General features: G+C 45.7%; 1 protein-coding gene and 1 non-coding gene across 2 annotated transcripts in view; both read left to right on the forward strand.

The window, feature by feature from the left end:
* LOC138947273 (sonic hedgehog protein-like) overlaps positions 1-22,500 on the forward strand; it is a 102,854-nt gene that overhangs the window by 7,203 nt on the left and 73,151 nt on the right. The gene's annotated exons all lie outside the window — the stretch shown is intronic.
* On the forward strand, positions 10,406-10,524 carry LOC138947890 (5S ribosomal RNA). Its single transcript, XR_011449858.1, has one exon. It is a non-coding gene; the product is annotated as a 5S ribosomal RNA (ribosomal RNA).

Genomic DNA, 22,500 nt, shown 5'->3' on the forward strand with positions numbered 1-22,500 from the left:
TAACTTTTTTTTTAATTGTTAGATTCAATCATTAATCCACTGTTATTTTGGAAGTGTTCATTCTTACTTCAGGTCAAACTGGTCTCGTATCGGCTATTAGCTCAATCGGCGGAGATAAGCGCGAAAGAAAGTGAATTTTAAGTAGGGTCGTGTTTCAAACTGATACGGATTTCTTGAGGAAACGACCTGCAAGCAATAAGTGTGCTATTGCTGAACACACAAAGTTGTGTTGGTAGCGTCTGTACGTTCACTACATAATTTTCGTTAAACGTATGTGTATGACATCATGAAATGTAGTGATTAATTGTGTATGACACCGATTGGTTTATGGTTTACACCTACGAGTAAGAAATTTGATATGGCTTAACATGCACCATTAACACAATTAAGTAGTTAAAAGTATACAACAACAACACCCCCCCCCCACCCCCACCCCAACAAACAACAACAAAAACAACAAATTCGTGAAGTAATTAATTGTGTCTCTATATATGATACCGATTGAATAGTTTTAAACCGATGCAGATTACTTTGCCAGTATGGATTGTGTTATTTTACTTGACACGCAAAAATATGTTGGACGGGTTTGTACCTACACTAAATAATTTAGTTAAATGCATATGACACCATTTACATGAACTGTTTAAGTGTGTATGACACCGATTGGTTTATGTTTTACATCTGCGAGTAAGAAGTGTGATATTCCTTAACACGCACCATTACAAAAATTAAGCGGTTAAAAGTATTCAACAACTTGTGTTGTTTTCACAACATACGTGGTTTTACTTATCACCACATAGAGAAAGGACTTATTGATCAAAACATGAAGTATTACCATTGTATCTGAAATATTACAGTATTGTTTTTGTAGATATTTTTGTTAATCAAAGCGTTCGACAAGGAGTATATTTTCTTTTATTCATTAGTTCATTTGTTGCAACACAAAAACTGACTAACGCATATCTTTGGACGATGTGAACCCACTGAAAACCCGCGGAAAAAGTCACAGTGAGAATGTTCCTACCTAAGCCCGATTTGTAAAAATGCCTCTCATGAGATACATTATTCGTCATTTAAGGTGCTTTCCGATATACTAGTCAACGAATGTGAGATATCTTTATTGTTAACGTGCTAGAATATTGACAAAGAATACAATCCTGGCAAAAAATATTGTCATTCAGCTGCACAAGCACATACAGAGAAAACAGACTCTAAACAACGATACATAAAACAAGAGTCGTATAAGGCCTTGAGATCGGCGGGAGTGGAGGGGGGGAGGGGGGGGTGTTAAGGCGAAAATGATTGGAATTTAACGTCTTAATAAATGAAATACGAACATAAAATCTGTATAGTACACTTTCTGAGATACACTGTCGCTGAAAACAGCTACAAATAGTGTTGTTATATCGTTCTTTCAATACTTGGCTAGATTTATTCTCTTGCTTGCAAAGAACATTGACCAAAACGAATTGAAACGATTGCACGACAAGGAAACAGTCTCTGCGGACGACTATTCCTGAATATTATTGTTACCGTTTTGAAGATTGCCGTCACTAAAGCTTGGCTATAGCCTTTCTTGCTTGGGTGCACTTCTTAGTGCTAATAGGATGAAGCAACGATTGAAGTGAAGAAATTAGCTCCCTTGTACTTAAGGTAATCCGAACAGTAACAGGTTTATTTTGAGGAGCGTTTGCCTTGAGTGGCTGGGAGCCAAGCATGACGTTAGGTGACTTTTGGTCTTCCCTAGAGGTAAGACTGAGCGAAGGCTTGGTCCTGCAGAGCGTCCTTGATAAGTTAAGCTGAACACCCATTCTCAGTAATGAGATGCAATTGCTGTCGCCTTGGGTTATTTGTAAACACTTATTAAGTTTTAATCGTTTTAAACTGTCATCATGTGCACTGGTATGTGGCGATTTTTGACAATGAAATAGTTCAGACCTCCGAATGATACAAGCGCTACAATCTTGCCGAGAATGCCTCAATACATATATACACGTACACGTCACTGTCGCCTGGCTGGGGTGATGTTAGCCATGCAATAATCTTACTTGCTAATTATCATCGACATATACGACTTTTGCGATTTTGTGATGAACAAAACTACGGAACATAAAAAAAAGACAAACAATGTAAGTTATAAAGATGTATTGAGCGCATGAATGGGACTGGACGGACATTTGAAAGGATGGTATCTCTTAACTGTTGGGGATATTTTTGAAAGTTCAACTCAGTCAGCACAGCTAGTTAAGTTTTCGATGAAGACAGTCGTGGCATTGAGTTGCGAACAGGATGAGGGTGTTTTCTGAACATTTATTTTACACATTTTTAACGGAAGATAACGTGGATTGGACAATGCAAACATGGGAACACAAAGAGTAACAGTAAAAACAGTTTTCTTTACAAATACATTTAAAAACAAGAAATTCCTCCGAGGTAGGAAAAACACCCCCGTCCTTACCATTCTCACTGCCACCAACTGAGAAGGTTATTTCCCTTTGACCATTAATATGTCCCTCTATAAGTCCTTGTAGAATCTTAATCCACCAATAACTCCCTAACCGTGTGTTTGACTGGTCCCAATTTTTGTAAGGACCGTCTCAGGAATGTATAAAACCTGTTCATCAAGTTTGGTGACGATCGGTCCGTTCATTCTTGAGATCTATATGCGAACACAAACACACAAACACACAAACAAACAAACAAACACATCGACCGAATCCTATACACACCCCTAAACCGGGGGTGTAAAAATACGTTTTGTAACACATACACATGTCTTGAACGACGACCTTTTAGATTAACTTGAGGTTATATTCCCAAAGAGCAGTTGTCTCCGAATGTGTAAAGTTTCACACGCGTTACTGCTTCAATAAAATCATAAAATACAGTCGCTGACATCGAAACCAAACTAAGGACATCACAGGAACAAACAGGACCGAGGTCAAATGAAAGATAAAAACGAAGAACAGCAAATCACAAATATAACAATATGCTGATTTCAGTACATCGAAACAAACTGAACAAAGGCAGGCGTCACAGGAAAAAAATAAAACCGAGTCGTAATGAAAAAGACAACCAACGAACATCAAAGCAGCACGCCGGAAAACACGCGGAAAACAAGGGACGTCGCAGGAAAAAATAAGACCGAGGTGTAATGAAAAAGAAAACCAACCAACATCAAAGTAAGCAGTCTGAAGCCACGCTGATTTCTCCCGGGCTGGTGCGACAGTTGACTATTGGAAATGATTTACACGGCACTCAAGCGCTCTTTAGTCTGATCTGAGTTTTATGGTTTTATGGTAGCTGGCGCTTTAGTTCTGACCTCATACCGGTTGTCCAACCCCCCTAGCCGTGTATCTTGTGCCAACACTGCACTGCACATGGGACGTAGGAAGCGTTCTAACGCGTTTCTTGCACCCCCCCCCATCCTCCCTTTCACTTAGCTGACAAGGTCGATTTCGTAAACATCAGTTGCTCCGTTATCGGGTCCCAAATCTTTGGATTCAATGTCAAAAAACAAGAATTGAAAGTTATTGGAACGTTTAATTATTAGCAAAACAAAACGTTACCCCGGTCGACGTACTGTAAATGTAACGTTTCGTTTTGTCAATAATGAAACGTTCTAATAACCTACCATTTTTTTTGTTTTTTAAATTCTGAATGTTGGTACGTTAATTGTAGTCTCTCTGTTTTGGGAATGTTGGATTCATTGCTAAAGATTCTTCTTCTTCTGCGTTCGTGGGCTGAAACTCCCACGTACACTCGTGTTTTTTGCACGAGTGGAATTTGTACGTGCATGACCGTTTTTTACTCCGCCATTTAGGCAGCCAAACGCCGTTTTCGGAGGAAGCATGCTGGGTATTTTCGTGTTTCTATAACCCACCGAACTCTGACATGGATTACAGGATCTTTTTCGTGCGCACTTGGTCTTGTGCTTGCGTGTACACACGGGGGTGTTCGGACACCGAGGAGAGTCTGCACACAAAGTTGACTCTGAGAAATAAATCTCTCGCCGAACGTGGGGACGAACTCACGCTGACAGCGGCCAACTGGATACAAATCCAGCGCGCTACCGACTGAGCTACATCCCCGCCCCATTGCTAAAGATGAATTATAGGTGTGAGAATGTGACTTTAGACTGGAACATCATTTCAAAAATGTTTCAACTTTTCGCTTTATTCGCTCGCACTATGTACGAACTGATCCTTCGTGCTTCATGCAGTATGCGTTCGTCACGGCTGAACTTTCGAAACCTTTGCCGTCATTTCGGCAGATATACCGAACTTTCACCAGGAACTGTCGTAACCTTAGGGAAATTGCCCAATCTTTTAAATCACCCAAAAATAAATCCTGCCAAAAATATGCCTAAGAGATAAAATGTGAAGATGTTTTACACGTAATATCAATCATAACAATACAATGTACATCAAGTGCCATCAGTCTTTAATTTTCCTTAACCTCGTGAAGAAATCAGCGACTGTCTGACGAAACTTTGATGAAGAATTTAGCAAAACTGGTTGCTGTTGTTTTTTTCTTTTTCTTTTGATATCGTATACTGTACGATATTGTACGATACTGTACGATACTGTACGATACTGTACGCACTTGCCCCTGGGCCAGTCAGCTTTCGTGTTCGCAAGACAGAGATCTGTCCTGGCAAAGTTCATTGAATAGAAAGCTAAACAAGGCATAAATCGCAACAACAACATTTGTAGCCCTTGCTTTGGACAAGAATTTGGAAGAAATACGCGAATTGACATGGAATTCATTCCATTTATCGTTCCAAGCGCAGCATGCAGTATTTCATAAAACTTGTGTATCGCTTGAATGCTCCGCGACAAACGTGACATGCATTTGTGTTTTACAACAACAACAATTTTCAAGAATTGCGGAGAACAGACATGGCTGAACCTATTATGGGTGTGCATTTGTGTTTTGACATTTGCTGACAATTACTTCATTGTCTTGATTTTCACAGACAGGCAGACACACAGACAGACACACACGAGAGAGAGAGAGAGAGAGAGAGAGAGAGAGAGAGAGAGAGAGAGACACACACACACACACACACACACTCTCACACACACACACACACACACACACACACACACACACACACAGATAGATAGACAAAACTCCCACACATCTACCCCTTCCCTCTTTTCTCATTGATCAACAATATTTATAGTAATTGAACGCAGTGTTTTCTTCACTCTGGCTCTAAGATACCATGGAAAGTGAGAGAGCCGATTAGGTCTGTACTTTGGCTTTGATTTTTCCCCATTTCGCAAAGTTCATTCGCCTGCTAGCCATGTTTTGTTGTTTTTGTTTTTAGAACCCTTGCCAAGGGGCAGGCTGACATCGAGTCCAAAAAGATCACAGACGTTAAAGATTAAATTACAGTTCAATACACATTCCTTCTTTCACTTCGATTAGTTCCAATACGCTGAGCGCAATCGAGGGTTATTCATAGCTCAAAAATGAATCACGTGAAAGGATATAATGTCCCTCGTATCTTCCGGTGGCTTTTATTGGCTACACCCCCGCCTAATTCGCTGCGACAAATTTAGTTCTTCATGATATCTCATCAGCCATTTTCCGGAAGTGACGTGAGCGCATGCCCGCCATGCTGACATGCGCAATGTCTCCGTTCTGTGTGAGGGAGAGCCGAAATAGAACGCTGCGGAAATGCGACTGTTCCGCTCCATTTATCCGCCCAAGAATGAAGGTTGGAGCGCGGCTTTGCTCACAAAAATCTTATCAACTTGATCCCCTTTTTGTTGGTTTAGCGGCCTAAAATGGCTGGGATAGTTCCTGCTTCGGGTTAAGCCGTCCTGGTGGGTTATTGGAAGCAGGGAAAATTGGAAAGGCGAGGGCGACTGCTACCTTTTTCTTCTTACTTGTGGCGTTTCATTTTTGTTGCTGATTGATTTTCGTTCTTTTACTTGATAAAGACGCAAAATCATGGAATGAGTTTAAATACGGTTCATCGAAGAGAGGTCGTTTGAAGTTTGCTATTAATGACTTCTATCGTTCTTGTCATTGTCTCTCTATGTCCACGAGTCTGTCTTTGTTTATCTGTCTGTCTGCCGGTCTGACTCTCTCTCTCTCTTAGTCTCTCTCTCTCTCTCTCTCTCTCTCTCTCTCTCTCTCTCTCTCTCTCTCTCTCTCTCTCCCAATCCCTCTCTCTCTCTCTTTCTCTCTCTTAGTCTCTCTCAATCTCAATCTCTCTCTCAATCTCTCTCTCTCTCTCTATCTCAATCTCTCTCTCTCTCAATTTCTCTATCTCTCTCTCTCTATCTCTCTCTCTCTCTCTCTCTCTTTCTCTCTCTCTCAATCTCTCTCTCAATCTCTCTCTCTCTCAATCTCTCTCTCTCTGTCAATCTCTCTATCTATCTCTCCCCCCTCTCTCTCTCTCTCTCTCTCTCTCTCTCTCTCTCTCTCTCTCTCTCTCTTTCTCTCTTTCTGCCCACCCCCCCCTGTCTGTTGATCTGTCTGTCTCGGTACGTCTATATGTCTGCCTGATAGTCTACTTCACGAAGTTCGTTGCACGAAGGTTTGTCACTGAAGTTTCGGTAAAAAAAACCTTCACGAAGTCTTCACGAAGGCAACTTTAGGGCCAATTAAGGACGGTCTTTCGAAGGGTACATCTTAGAGTCGACAAGCCTTTGTGCAGAAGAGCATGTAATGATTTTCTTTTCTGGTGAGTCGATAAGATATGGCTGTGGCTATTGGGGTGTACGTACAAGTGGTAGGGAGGCCCACAGAGAAAATCCAAAATGGCGGCCACAGCCGTGATTTTTTTTTACTTTTCTCTGAAGATTTAAAAGGCTAAATAAATATTTTGAAAAAGTCAAACAACTTGCAAGGGTTTCTCCAGTTGTTGTTCTTTTGAATGATTGTTGGTATGTGAACGTGCTGTTTTTGGTTCATGAGTAAAACAAGTCCCGAACTTGCCCCAAAACGCTATCTCCCGCTTCGGACTTAGCCGCAAACGCGGTGTACAGGGAAAAAGCTATTTGACGTCGCGGCAAGCGAAACACTCGAAATCGTCACCCAAGTTCCAAGAGCGCGCGAAGAAAAACTATTTAAAGTACAATACTGAAATTTAGTGTGGCATAAGATCAACCCTTTGTTATGATGTATGTGAAAGAGCGACTTATCAACATTTTATTAACGTCTTGAAAAAGGGTGGGTTCTGAACACAGTGTTTTACTTTTTACACAGATGTTTCTGGAAATCGCCCATTCCTGTCAATAATGTTAAAAGGCCAATCTACCAGGACAATGTCTTATCTAATCAATGTGTTCAATACTTGAACCGGGCCAACCGACTGAAGTGAAGCAATATTTCAACTTTTGCGCCGTCCAAGGCCGAATCGCGTATGTTCTGAGATCTCGCAAGGAAAAAGTATTAGATGCAGTTTACTGACATTTTGCATACCATCAGATCAATCCTTTGTAATTATGTATTCCGCTGAGCGACTCATAATTACTATTAACATGTTGAGAATATAGTTGATTCTGAACACAGTGTTTTTGTTTTGACACAGGCGTTTTTGGAAATCGCCCATTTCTCTCAGTAATCTTAAAAGGCTAATCTACAAGAAGAACATCTTTTCTCATCAATACGGGCTATACTTTGACCGGGCCGATCGATTGAAGTGAAGCGATTATCCAACGGTTGCGCCGCCGAAGGCTGAATCTAGTCATTTACAGAGTGATACAGCTATTTGCATGACGCCGCGGCAAGCTGAAACACTCGAAATTATCGCCCCAGTTCCAAAGACTCGCAAAGGAAAGATATTCTAACCAGATTCGTGTAATTTTGCGTGCGATACAATCAACTTTCTGTTATTATATATTTAAAAGAGCAACTTACACAAATATCATTACGTTGTTGAAAGGGTTAATTCTGAACACAGTGTTTTCTTTTAAACACAGGCGTTTTAGGAAGTCGCTCGATCTTTCTTCTCATTGATCTCAAGAGATACATCTACCAGTAAGTTCAGTAACATTTTTCTAATCAGTATGTGCTTTGGCTTGACCTTGACAAGCGATTGAAGTGAAAAACCAACAGCTGATCAACTCTCGCAGTCATGCAAAAGCTGAATCAGTTTGTTACGCAGTGTTCAGTATCAGAGTATGCACAGTGAAAAACTTGACGTCGCGACAAGCCGAAATTCGAAATTATCGCTTATTTTCCACGAGCTCGCAAAGAAAACTTATTTAAAACAGAAAAATATATTGTGTAGTGAAAGATCTCTGCAACAGATCTATCCGGAAGTCTGTTCTCATACTGATGTAAATGTGTTTGACTTTGCCTTGCGATTGAATTAAAACGCTTTTCAACTGTTTCACCGCCGAAGGCTAAATCAAGGCATGCCGTGAAAATGTCACATGCAAATACGTTACAATTTTAGGTTTTTCAACTCCCCACCAAAGTTAGATCAACGAACTAGCAACATCTTTAAAAAGAATAACCGAGCCTTCCGGCTGTGGAAATGATTTTTGTCTCTGCGACGCGGCCTTGAGTAGATCCATTATAGTGAACAGATCTAACAATGCAAGAACCGCAAATGCTTATATGACTCAACTTCGCCACAAGTATTATTATGAGAAACAGGCTATTGACGACACGCAGGACCCCGTGACCCAGCAACATTAACAGACCCAAGGAGAAGGTTTGTTGGTGGACAATGACATTTTGGTTAAAAACACGTGGACAAAACACGTAGCTACCTCACTGCAACATGAATTGCTTCACAGGACTGATCAGCACGCAGAAGCCCTTTTCGAAGTAACCTAGCTGTAGATACTCACTTTGCAAAGTAAATTCTCGGTAAAACGTTCTCTCACAAAACACACACACACACACACACACACACACACACACACACACACACACACACACACACTAATAAATGTTGATCCAGAATCACAAAGACAGACAGACACATTATTATTATTATTATATGAAGTCTTATATCGCGCGCGTATCTCCAGACTCGGACTCAAGGCGCAGGGATCTATTTATGCCGTGTGAGATGGAATTTTTTTACACAATACATCACGCATTCACATCGACCAGCAGATTGCAGCCATTTCGGCGCATATCCTACTTTTCACGGCCTATTATTCCAAGTCACACACACATGCATACATACTCACGCACACACGAACACAAACACACACACATAAACACAGACACACGTGCACATGGACACAGTTGGATCCTGAATTTCAGACACAAACACACACGGACACACGCACACACACACGGACACACACACACACACACACACACACAGTCAATTCCGGTTAATCGGCCATCCGGATAATCGGCCAATTCAGGATAATCGGCCTATTTTCCCTGGGACCGAATCTTTTCTTCATATTATGTGTTAAAATTGTCGGTCAATATAACACTTACCTCGACAGTACTATTCTTGCACATTATCTATTATAGGCCGAAAAAATTGGACAAAACGCTGAGTGGGTACAATTATCTCCCATAACCATGCGCCACCGTGGATCCCAAGCACTGTCCGAGTGCTTCCCCCTTACAGGATGTAGGTGGCGCGTCCTCTTTCTTTTTTCGCGCGTGTCAGACCGGCTGTGTTTCTGCTACGCTCCCGGATTATTTTGGACTAAGAGGCTCCTTTTCTGTGTGGACTATCACCTGTTGGATTATTGTGTGTTATTCCACTTCTGGCTTGAGGCTACGTTGTGTTTCCTTCAACTTGTGCCTCCGTTTTTGTGTGGCGGACTCGGCGTGCCTCCCGTCCTACTTCGTGGTGACCGGTCGTCTGCTTCTCGTTTCGCCGCATTCACTTGAGTATTGACCTAAATTTTCTTTGAATTTTGTTAATTCTCGGTCTTTAAGGGTACGTACAGGGCGAGGTAGGATGTCTCGTCCTGTTTTGGGCTCTGGTTCTACGGAACCAGAGTCTGCCGGGGGCAACCCTTCTCCGGGCGCCCAGCGTCATGTTTTACGCACGGAGAAGGGGATCTTTCGGCGCTCCGACTCTCCCTCCCCAAACGCTTTGCGTTTGCGGCGAGGGAGGGCGGAGAAAGCCTGTTTGAGCAAGCTCAATGCGAGCTTGCTCAAACAGGCTGGGCTTGAGCCTGGGACTTCGGGCGGGGCTGCGCCGTCGAAGGTTCGGGGAAGGTCGAGGGGAAAGAAAAAGCTTCTTTCTCCTTCTCCTTCAGTGGAACAGGCTTCCCCCCCTTCGACGCCGTTGTCCGGCCCTCAGTCTCAGGCTTCAGCTCCTCCCGGTTTCAAGCCTGGGGGGAAGGTTTCCTTCTCCCCCCTGGCTCGAATCCGGGGGCAGGTCGATTCCCAACCCTCTTTGGGGGTTGGTGAATCCGATCTAGGGGCTACTGGAGAGACTCAGGTTTTGACAGCCAACGGCCATACCACGTTGAAAACACCGGTTCTCGTCCGACCACCGAAGTTAAGCAACGTCGGGCCCGGTTAGTACTTGGATGGGTGACCGCCTGGGAACACCGGGTGCAGTTGGCATTAAAATCTTCCTTTTCCGGTGCCTCTCCTGTGCCCTCCTCGGTTTCCACCGCTGTGGAAGCCAGGAGGGACACGGGTCCTCCTCTGAACTCCCTCGCTGGGTCGTCTGCTGCTGTTTTGACAGTAGTTTCGGCCTCCTGGGGGGGGAGATCGGAGGAGATGACGGGGTCTCTGAATTCCCTCCCCGCTGGGGTTGGGATGCGAATTGACCCCGTTCAGGGCGGTCCTGTGGGGGCAGGGGTTTCAGGCTTCGTGCCTAGGACCACTGCTACTACGGTTCCCTCTGACGTCCGTGTGACTGGTGGCTGTCCCTCTTGAAACGCTCCGGCCGACTAGTTACTGGACGTGGAGGTGTTCGACAGAACGTGGTACTTCTGTCGAATGGTCAGGGCGACGGGAACATTGTTTCTGTTGCTCAGACCGACACCTCCGACCGGACCGTCTTGACCCCACGCCATTCCTTAGCGTCTGGTGTTCGGGTGACGGATGGTCCGGACCAAGGGTCCGGAACGTTCCAGGCTTACGGGTCGGGATCGAACCGGACCCACGGGTCCCGACTGGACTTGACCTCCGGGTTTGGTCCGGACGGGACCCATGGTACGGGACCGTACCGGACCTTAGGGTCCGGTGCGGGACAGTACCTCTGGCCCTTGCCGGACCCCCCGGACCTACGGGTCCGGATGGTACGGTACGGGACCAGTGGTTCGGTCGGGACCGGACCACCCGACCACCTCTGTTGGTCTGGGTGGTCTGGCACCGAACCGGAACACACCGGACCTACGGGTCCGGAGGGTACGGTACCGGACCAGTGGTCCGGTCGGGACCGGACCACTCGACCACCTCTGTTGGTCCGGGTGGTCTGGCACCGAACCGGACCATGCCGGACCTACGGGTCCGGATGGTACGGTATGTCCACGTCCGGACCGAGCCACCCGAACACTTCTGTGGGTACGGATGGTTCGGTACCGAACGGGACCTCCGGATGGTACGGGACCGGACCGAATCTACGGGTTCGGATGGTCCGGTACCGGACCACCCGACCACCTCTGTTGGTCCGGATGGTCTGTCACCGAACCGGACCATACCGGACCACCGGACCTACGGGTCCGGATGGTACGGTAGGTCCACGTCCGGACCGAACACTTCAGTGGGTACGGATGGTTCGGTGCCGTACGGGACCCCCGGATGGTATGGGACCGGACCACAGGACCGGAACACCGGACCACCCTACCGGATCGGTCCGGACCACCCGACCACCTCTGTTGGTCCGGATGGTCTGGCACCGAACCGGACCTACGGGTCCGGATGGTACGGTATGTCCACGTCCGGACCGAGCCACCCGAACACTTCTGTGGGTACGGGTGGTTCGGTGCCGAACGGGACCTCCGGATGGTGCGGGACCGGACCGGACCTACGGGTCCGGATGGTCCGGTCCGGACCGGACCACCCGACCACCTCTGTTGGTCCGGATGGTCTGGCACCGAACCGGACCATACCGGACTTACGGATCCGGATGGTACGGTGTGTCCACGTCCGGACCGAGCCACCCGAACACTTCTGTGGGTACGGATGGTTCGGTACCGAACGGGACCTCCGGATGGTACGGGATCGGACCGGAACACCGGACCGGAACACCGGACCACCCTACCGGACCGGTCCGGACCACCCGACCACCTCTGTTGGTCCGGATGGTCTGGCAGCGAACCGGACCTACGGGTCCGGATGGTACGGTACGTCCACGCCCGGACCGAACCACCCGAACACTTCTGTGCGTACGGATGGTTCGGTGCCGAACAGGACCTCCGGATGGTACCGGACCTACGGGTCCGGACCTACGGGTCCGGATGGTCCGGTGCGGGACCACCCGACCACCTCTGTTGGTCTGGATGGTCTGGCACTGAACCGGACCATACCGGACCACCGGACCTACGGGTCCGGATGGTACGGTATGTCCACGTCCGGACCTAACCACCCGAACACTTCTGTGGGTACGATGGTTCGGTGCTGAACGGGACCTCCGGATGGTACGGCACCGGACCGGACCACCCTACCGGACCGGATCGGCACCCCCGACCGGACCGGACCATTTCTTTTCTGATCAGACCCGATGGGTTCCTGTTCAGTCTATAAATGGCGGGGGTTCGTTGGCTGGGCTGACCCAACAGTCGCAGGGTTGTTGTTTTTCTCCCCCTTCGGCTGCTGGAGACGTTTCGTCTTTGGGGCAGGGGTCTTCGCGGCCTCTTGCTTCTGTGGGCGTTTCTTCACAGCCTGCTTCATCGCTTTCGGCTCTTCCCCCTCAAGCTCCCTACACTCCTGCTTTTGAGGAGTTGTCGGGAAGTGAAGAGGAGAGTGAGTCGGAGGACGATAGGGAGGAGGATCAGGGTCGCCCTGAGGTTAACACTGAACCTCTACCCTTGCCGGTTTCTGATGGAACTTCCGAAGCTATGCTTCGTACTTTCCAACAGTACATGACAGACATCACGCGGCGTCTTGACGTCACGGATGCCTCTCTTAAGCGTCTGTCGTCTAGTGTTGACACACAGGACGTGGACCCGGGGTCTGAGGACGAGAGGCAGGAGGCTCGTCCTCGCACAGCTAGAAGGACGTTTGAACAGTTTCAGGACGTCCTTCCCTGAGACGCCCTCTCGTCCTTTGAGTCCGCTTCGGCCCGGGCGCGGGAGGCTCACGCCGCGTCTGCCGGCGGCTCGTTTTATGAACGATCCGGCCGCCGGCAATTCGCGTTCCACCCTAGTCTAAGTGCCACGGTGGAAGCGGCAGCACATCGCCTGAGGAGTACAGATTCACGTGCAAACGCGACCTATGTTCCTCGGGAGGACGCGGGTTCAGTGCCATGCTTTCCTTCGGGAGGCGCACCTCCACTGTTTCCTCGTGTCCAATCTGTTTCGTCCCTCCCTTTTCCCTTTGACTCTCGAACTCTCCCTTTCCAGACTTCGAGTGTTTAGGGTGGGGCTGACGGTGATGTGTTCGTTGGGGAGGTGCCTTCGGTCAAGAAGGTGGAACTGAGCTCTGCTTCGTTCCACAATCTTGAGGCCACCGTTTCTTCCACAGTCGAGGCCCAATCACAGGCCTTGACATGGATGAGCACGCTGTCCACACTGTTGGACCCTCCCGATCGGGCAGAGTCCGATTCCACTCGGGTCCTTGACACGGTTCGAGTGGATCGGGCTTTGCATGCCGTGCGATCGTGCGTGACGTCTGCGGCAGAATTGGCCATTGGAACACGGGTCCACTTTATTGGCCCTGTTCCGTGATCATTTTCTGCCTACTTCTATAGTGCCTCCGGATATGAGGAAGAGTCTGAGGAACACGTTTCCTCAGCCTTCTTCCCTCTTTCATCCGGACACTGTTCGTTCTGTGGTGGAGTCCACACGCCAGAGGAACACTGATTCTCTGATGGTTGGCCTCGCTGCTTCGGCGACGGCGGCGGGGAGTAAGAGAAGTGCTACAGTCACCTCCAGCTCCCAGCCTCAGAAGAAGAAGAAGAAGCCAGTTTCACTGCCTCCTTCTTCCTCCTCTTAGGCGCCTGTTGCGTTCCCAAGCAAGAGGAAGGGTGCTCAGACAGGTAAGGGGAAGCAGCACCACCAGGGGGGGTGGTCGCAAGCCTGCGCCTGCCCGCCAGCAGAATTTTCAGTGAGTCCCGGCCCTACGTTGACGCCCCCTCAAGTTGCCCCTCTTTCGTCCGTCGGTTCCCTTTTTTCGGGCCCGCGGCATGTGGGGCAGACTGGTCTCCAACCAGTTTTTCTTGAGGGTGGTGTGGTCGGGGTTTTCTCTACCGCTGTCGTCACAACCTCCATTGTCCGCTCTACCTTGGACGTTCCCCCCTCCTCGAGAGCCTGCCAGATGGCAGGCTCTTCAGGACGAGGTGAACTCGTTGGTCGAGAAGAAGGCGGTCTACCCCCTTTCTCAGCCTTCTCTGGGGTTCTGCTCCCGCCTGTTCACCGTCCCCAAAAAGGACGGCCGGTTCAGGCCGGTGTTGGACCTCTCCACCTTGAACTTGTACCTTCACAGGTGCAAGTTCAAGATGGAAACCCCTTCGTCGGTCCGGTTGGCCATCCGGCCAAACGATTGGGCCATGTCTGGGACCTCCAGGATGCTTACTTCCACATCCTGGTGGCCCCGGGGTACCGACATCTGCTCCGGTTCGTTTGGGAGGGCACGGTGTTCGAGTTTCGGGCCCTCCCATTCGGCCTGTCCTTGGCCCCTCTGATTTTCAACGGGGACAACAACACCACATGCTTAGCTTACCTTCGCCACCAGGGGGGCACCAATTCTCGGTCCCTCTCCCTGTTGGCGGAGGAGATTCTGCTCTGGTGCCAGACCAATCAGGTCCGGATGTCAGTCCAGTTCGTTCCGGGGAAACTGAACGCCCTGGCCGACATTCTCAGTCGGGGCGATCAGGTTCTCTCCACAGAATGGACCATCGCTCACAACGTTCTACAGCGTCTGTGGGCAAGGTGGGACCGTCCTCTGATCGATCTGTTCGTAACTCGATTCAGCGCTCGGCTTCCCAGGTACGTCAGCCCCTTTCGAGACATGAATGCGTTCCACTTGGACGCATTCACTCTCTTGTGGAGGCTCCTCGATGCTTACGCCTATCCCCCGACATCTCTGATTCCGAGGGTGCTGGCAAAATATCTGCAGGAACGACCAAGACTGATTTTGGTCGCGCCTTACTGGCCAACAGCTCCGTGGTTTCCAGATCTTCGCGGTCTCACCCACGTAGACCCTCTACCTCTGGATCTGGACGGGGGAGGTCTGCTCCAGCCTCGATCATGCCTCCCTCATCCACGTCCAGAGAGTCTGTGCTTGACCGCATGGCTCTTGTGCGCTCCAAACTGCTTGCACTAGGATTGCACAAGAGTTCAGTAGAGTTTTCCTTGAACGCTAAGAGGCGATCAACTAATCAGCTCTACGACTTACGCTGGAGAGCTTGGGCCACCTTCGCCTTGTCCAAGGGGATAAAGCCGCTTTATCCCTCAACACAGGACTTGGCCAACTTCCTGGTGGAAGTGTATCAAAAGAAGAGTCTTTCTTCTAAGACTCTTCTTGGATACAGATCTGCCATCGCTTCCACGATTGCGGCCGCTACTGGTCGCAGAACTGAACACTTGATCAGGTCCTCCCTCATCGCTAATGTCCTTTCGGGTATTAGCAATGCAGCGGTGTCTAAACCTCGGGTTTCATTTCCCAAGGGGGATGTCTTTCTGGTCCTCAAACTCCTGCGTAGCAATGAGTTTGAACCCCTGGCAGGCATCAGTATCAAGTTGCTGATTTTTAAGACTAATTGTTCCTCATCGCTTTAGCCACTTGCCGTAGACTCAGTGGTATTCAAGCTTTGAGTGGCCTGGACTTTGACATTGAGTTCACCACACAGCAGTGGTTGCTAGCATGGTCACGTCAGTCTAAGGTATGTTTCTTGGGTATATTTTCTTTTACGGTAGTACTGTTCGAAAATTGCCTGGGTATCTTAATCCTTGGATTTAAGTGATTTTGATTAAGGAGTTTAATACTCTACATATCACCCTCACACCACTCTGGTATTCTGTGCAAGAATAGTACTGTCGAGGTAAGTGTTATATTGACTGTAAGGCTTCTTTTTAAGCCTACTGTCTATATGATACTTACCGAGACAGTACTATTAGAGTTTCCCTCCCGCCTCCCCTCTTGATATGTTATGGGCTTTTTGAGGGTCTGCAGCTCATAAAGAAAGAGGACGCGCCACCTACATCCTGTAAGGGGGAAGCACTCGGACAGTGCTTGGGATCCACGGTGGCGCATGGTTATGGGAGATAATTGTACCCACTCAGCGTTTTGTCCAATTTTTTCGGCCTATAATAGATAATGTGCAAGAATAGTACTGTCTCGGTAAGTATCATATAGACAGTAGGCTTAAAAAGAAGCCTTACAGTTAATCGGCCACCACGAAAACTTTGCACATCGGCTAAACGGCCACCTCACACTTTCACGTTTTTGTGAGTGGTTCCATGATCATTACTCACATGACAGCACAAAGGTCTGCCAGTGAGTTTACTGAGTTTACACACTGTGATCGAAACAACTGACAGTCAAACACTGACTTGCTTGTGCCGAAAGCCTCTTTGCACAAACCATGGCGACGAAAAGGAAAGATTACAGCGTCTTGGAAAAACTTGAATTCTTGGACAAAGTGAAAGGATATCCGCCTAACACATCAAAATTGCAGCTTGCAAATCAGTTAGGGGTCCCAAGAAAAACCCTTTGTCGATGGATTAACGACGAGGATCATCTCAGGAGTGAAGCTGTAGGTGGACGCTTGTCTGTCTCAAAGAAAAGGAAAAGAGGAGGAAAAGACGATGAAGTGGACGAGGCATTGGTTGATTGGTTCAATATGCCCTGGAAAATGCCTTCGGGGAAGAAGAACTGCATTGCCTGGACGTTGTCTGTGCTGCAGTGAGGAAACGTGCCAGTGCCAAACAGAAGCAGACGACACTGGACACATTTTTTGGAGACATGTAGAGCACGTATGCCAATGCACGAAACTTCCGCTTTCCGCTACCATAAGTAACTTCCAACATCCAATATTTTTGTTCTGAGGAACTTCCCGATGCGATGTTCGGATAATCGGCCACTTCGGATAATCGGCCATAATTCAGTCAGTCCCAAAAGTGGCCGATTAACCGGAGTCGACTGTATATATATATATACATACATACATACACACATACATACATACATACTTACACAAAACTTTCCTAACCTAGGTGGTGGGTTCAAGTGCTAGTCTTTCGGATGAGACGAAAAACCGAGGTCCCTTCGTGTACACTACATTGGGGTGTGCACGTTAAAGATCCCACGATTGACAAAAGGGTCTTTTCTGGCAAAATTGTATAGGCATAGATAAAAATGTCCATCAAATACCCGTGGGACTTGGAATAAAGTTTAAAAAAAATTCCATCTCACACGGCATTAAGTCTCAGGAAACATGAATACACGCATGCAGGGAAAAAAAATATATATGGGTAGCGCCGTATGTATGGCAGCTCGCTTTCCCCGGGGAGAAAGCAGCCCGAATTTCCATGAGGGTAACCTCACTGGACTGTAAATCTTATCCAATCCAATCCAATCCAAAAACACCCATAGACATGCACATTCACTTTTAATCAGAATCACACAGACAGACACACAGACGAACAGACACACACATACACACACACACACACACACACACACACACACACACACACACACACCTGTTGCTTCTGTGGCTGCAATATATGGCTTCCAAGCCAAGCGTGTGTCTTGGGTTACTCAAAAAAAAAGGTGTCATTTCAATATGGCGCTGAAGTACTGTATAATTTAGTAATATCTCGATGTCTTTTAGACTATGATCTGCACTGGGTTTTGTAGCACGGAATTACCTGATCTGTAGGTAGGCCTACATCTCATTGAATGTGTAATGTCTGTTTAACGCGGATGGCTTTAATACACAAAGTCACCTGGTGTTCTTCTTTGATCGCGATGTGTTTGCAGAATTCATTTCGGTGCTACAATTTCCGTCTGTTCTGTTTCATCTTCATGCTTGTGTGTTTATTGATGGTATTATTATAATGCTGAATTAATTTCCCGACGATTTTTGACATTTAAAGTGTGACTGATGACTTGAAATGACTTTTATGGCGCTGAGTTGTTTGATGTTCTTAATTGGTTCTCATAACTAATGATCTGACTTAGGTTTCTTTTTGGAGCTAAATACCTGATGTTATATTCAAATGTTTCTTTGTTCTGTTATGCAATTGTATTTGTTACATTTCATTGATTAGACAATTTCTGTGTTGCTATGACAGGTTTTTTTTGAAAATCTGTTGTTTGTGTCATTATTGCATTGCAGGGGATTTTGTCATGCTGTATACCTGACCTTAATTGCACCACAACAAGGATAACAGATATTGTGTGTGTGTTGGTGAATGTATGTGTGTGTGTGTGTGTGTGTGTGTGTGTGTGTGAGAGAGAGAGAGAGAGAGAGAGAGAGAGAGAGAGAGAGATTCACATAAAAACATAAGGATACATACATACATACATACATACACACATACATACCTGCATACATGGATATATACACACTTACATACACATAATTTGCTATATAATCGCGGATATACAGGTTAAGGAAGAAACGCACACATTTTCAGTCAGGCAGATTAAAATATAACGCATAACTGCAAACTTGTGCTGTAGTTAGTGTTTTCTTGTTTGGAAGTAACATTATTATCATTCAATGTGTGGAAATATGCTAAAATGTGAGGTTACAAATGTTTATAAAGATTGACATTGCGGAACATTAATACATTTTATAGTTTTTATTTTAAATTTATTATTTTTGAAAATATTGATTTTCAAGCTTAAGTTGTAAAGTTTTGATTATACAGCATCAAAAGTATGACAGCTAGATTGTACACAAAGAGATCTTCAATTTGATATATCGTATGACATCTTTACCTGTAAAACCACTGAAGATTTGCTTGTTCGCGTTTCTTAAATTTCGTGTGATGACGTCAATATAGCCTAAAATTGCAATCGGCTATAAAACCCTTTTTATTGCATTTATTGGTTCAACTGTGATACATTTGTGGTTGCTGCAATCTGTTTTATAAAATAAAACCGAAAAGGTCATTTCTTTTTGCTTTTTTTAATTTGTCGCCCTGTACATAACTTCCCAATTGTGAAAAAATCGCATATTTGCCTGACTTTACAGTCCAATACCTCCAAATGTATAATTCTAACAGGCTTCAAACTTTGCACAGCAATTCTATAGGTACTTTTACATTTCAAACCTGGACTATAAGAACATTGCTTAATTTTGAAGCTGTTTACAGCACTCTAAAAATGGTCTTCTGTGGTCTGTTCACGCTTACTGTCAGTGGGCCTCCCTACAAGTGGAAGAATACAGTGTTCTAGATCTGGTCGAACGTGTAGCAAAGACCTGTACAGTACGTGGACATGTATAGATATTGCGTCACCCGTGACTCACTTTTTTCTCTCCAATGTTCCAAATGCATACGTTGTTTTGCTCCCACCAAGACTGCAGATCTTGGAAAACGCGTGACGTAAAAACTAGATTTGATGACGTTACCCGTACACGTTCCCGTACACGTCCTGAAAATTGCTGATCTAGATCTTGCTGATGGTCTCATTAGTCCCTGTACAAGTCTGGGCAGACGTGTAGCGGTGAGCACGATCCTTTACACGTGAAAGAATGTATCTTTAAAGGAATAAAAAAAATTAAAAAAAGGATAATGGTAGGTAATTGGAACGTTTAATGAATCATTGAAAAAAAACACGTTACATTTACAGTTCGTCGACCCAGTGGTCTTTTTTTTTTTTTTTTTTTTTTTTTTTTTACTATAAATTTGGAGGCTATAGTGGTCTTGTGAGTGTACAGACAAACACTCATGATGCAAATAATGAACTTACCTAATAAAATGTGTCGTTGTGTTAATAATCAAACGTTCCAACAACCTACCATTGTTGCTTTTTGATTTTGAATTTTGGAACGTTAGCCGTCTGTCTGTTAGGTATCTTGGTCATAGTATAGTGTGTTTGTGGTCGTCCCTGTATCGATCGCTAAGCTTCTCTGTGCTGATTTTTATTTAATAATTGGGTGTAATGTGGTCTGCTTCCCCCCTTGTGTGTGTGGCTATGATTGCACGGGGGTCAGACGCCGATATTGACCGGTCCGGGAACCACGGTGGTGCGGTTAGTTTTGAAGCCTGTAGGGGGGAAAATTCAGGAGAGCGAGTATATTCCATGATACGTTTATTTTCTTCTGTGTGTCTAGCTGACCGTAGGTGTGTATGGAGAATTGCATGCTTCCTTAGTTTTGAAGCATTTATTTTTTTACACATCCAGTAGACCCCCCCCCTTTTTTTTTTAAGACTCCCAATTTAAGACTCCCTCCTTTTTAAGACCTTGATTTTTCAGATCTTCTGTTCATACCGTCTGTAAATGTACCCCCATTTTAAGACTCCCTCCTTTTTAAGACCCGATTTTTTCAGATTTTTGGAGGTCTTAAAAGGGGGTTCCACTGTATTATTTTAAACGAAGGAGACTAGATTAAAGATGGAAACATGCGAGTATAAGTAAGATAACTTCCAATCACGTGTAAATAATGAAAACCAAGGAGGGGCTCTTTTTTGTGGACATTTCCCAGATTGTGGACGAAAGAGCGGCCACAGTTCTCTTTCTTCGCTGGTAGAGACACCCGAGGCAGTACCCTGAAGCTAAGCAAGCCCCGCTACAGACTCAATGTCCGAGGCAACTTCTTCAGCGAGAGAGTTGTGAACACGTGGAATAGCCTGCCAGACCAGGTCGTGACTGCACCATCTGTGAATGCCTTTAAGGCCAGGTTGGACGCCCACTGGAAAGATCTCCCCTCTGTGTTTGATCCTGAGTGCTACTAGTAACTAGCTAGTAACTAGGCTGATCCCACCATGCATGCCAAAGTTGCTAAGGTTACTACGAAAACGACCACAGAAGGATGAACAGGCCTAACTGGCCTCAAACATCTTACAAGTACAAGTACAAGTATATTTGGAGATTTGACCGTAGATCATTCTCTTTCTCTTCAACACGATCAGAACAAGAGAAATCTTCAAGATTTTGGATGAAAGCTTATAGTGAAAGAGACGGGGGATTTATAGACGTAAGCGTGAACATTTGTCTTCTTTTTAGTGCTGTAAGACGGGGGTATTTGTACAGATTTGGAATGACAAATTCTAGTGAAAGAAGCCGGAACGCAGAGATTAAAGCGTGAATCGTACTCTTTTTCTTTAACAGAGAAAATCGAAAGGATTTAGAATGTAAAAGTACGCTGAAAGAGGCGGGGCATTTAAAGATTTAAGCGTGAATCATAAGTTAACGGTGTCCAACGCGCGACGTTTTTCTCTTATCTCACAAATGAAAACTGCGGACAAACGATGTTACAATCACAGGAGATAAGCATAACACCCTCGGGAAGCCCTCGCTTTGAGCCAGTCTGGAGGCCTGTTTGTTGTGCAAAGTCTCTGGCTTACAGAGTTTGATTAAGCTTTCATCTATCAACCCGTAAGCCCCCTAACTTACGGCCTTGAAGAAAAGAAGAGTTTGTGTGTGTGAGAATGGGGACCAGCTATTGTGATCAATAAAGGGGGTGATTTGTCTCCAGACTGATAAAAGGGTTTCCTTTTCACATCTCACATGAAATCATTTTCGGAGTTCAGAGTTGCTGTAGTTATATATTGAATTCAAATTTACAAAAAAAGCTGCATTCGCCTGAAGAAAAGGAGATTGATAAAAGCTAACCCTTTTCAAATCTTAAATGCAATAACTTTCGATGTCCATTGAGTGTTATCTTAAAGATCAAAATAATTATCTTCTGATTCCGAATTTGCAAATTAAAAGCTGGGTTTGAGTAAAACAAATGTATGGAGATTTGTTTTCTGCAGACAGATGAAAGGAAGTGCTTCGGGTCTTTAAATGCAATTATTCTTATAAGGCGACATTTGCTACCAGACGTCCTTCACATTTTAAATACAATTGCCTGGTCATCTCAAAATTGCCAGAAAGCTTCATTTGACTCAATAACTATTGAAGGATTATTTGTATCATTCAAAACACTGGGGAAATCCCTCATATTTTAAATGCGATGATCCTTAAAGTTTAATTTGGGGAGGGGGAGGGGGGAGGGGGGGGGGAACTGCGTTGGACTCAAGGAAGGGTGTCCCTTTCGTATCTTTACTGCAAGCTTTTTGAAACTTCAAATTTGCTTTGGGAAATCCCTCACATTTGAAGTTTTGATTTCGTTAAGAAAAACTCCTCACATTTTAAATGTTATTGTCTTTAGAATTAAAACTTTGTCCGAAAGCTGCATTGGACATATATAGCATGATATGGAATCCAAATGGTCGTGGAGCAGTCGTCTCTTCTAAGTGATTGGGCATG

Source organism: Littorina saxatilis, linkage group LG14 (assembly GCF_037325665.1).
Source record: "Littorina saxatilis isolate snail1 linkage group LG14, US_GU_Lsax_2.0, whole genome shotgun sequence".
NCBI classification, from domain to species: domain Eukaryota; kingdom Metazoa; phylum Mollusca; class Gastropoda; order Littorinimorpha; family Littorinidae; genus Littorina; species Littorina saxatilis.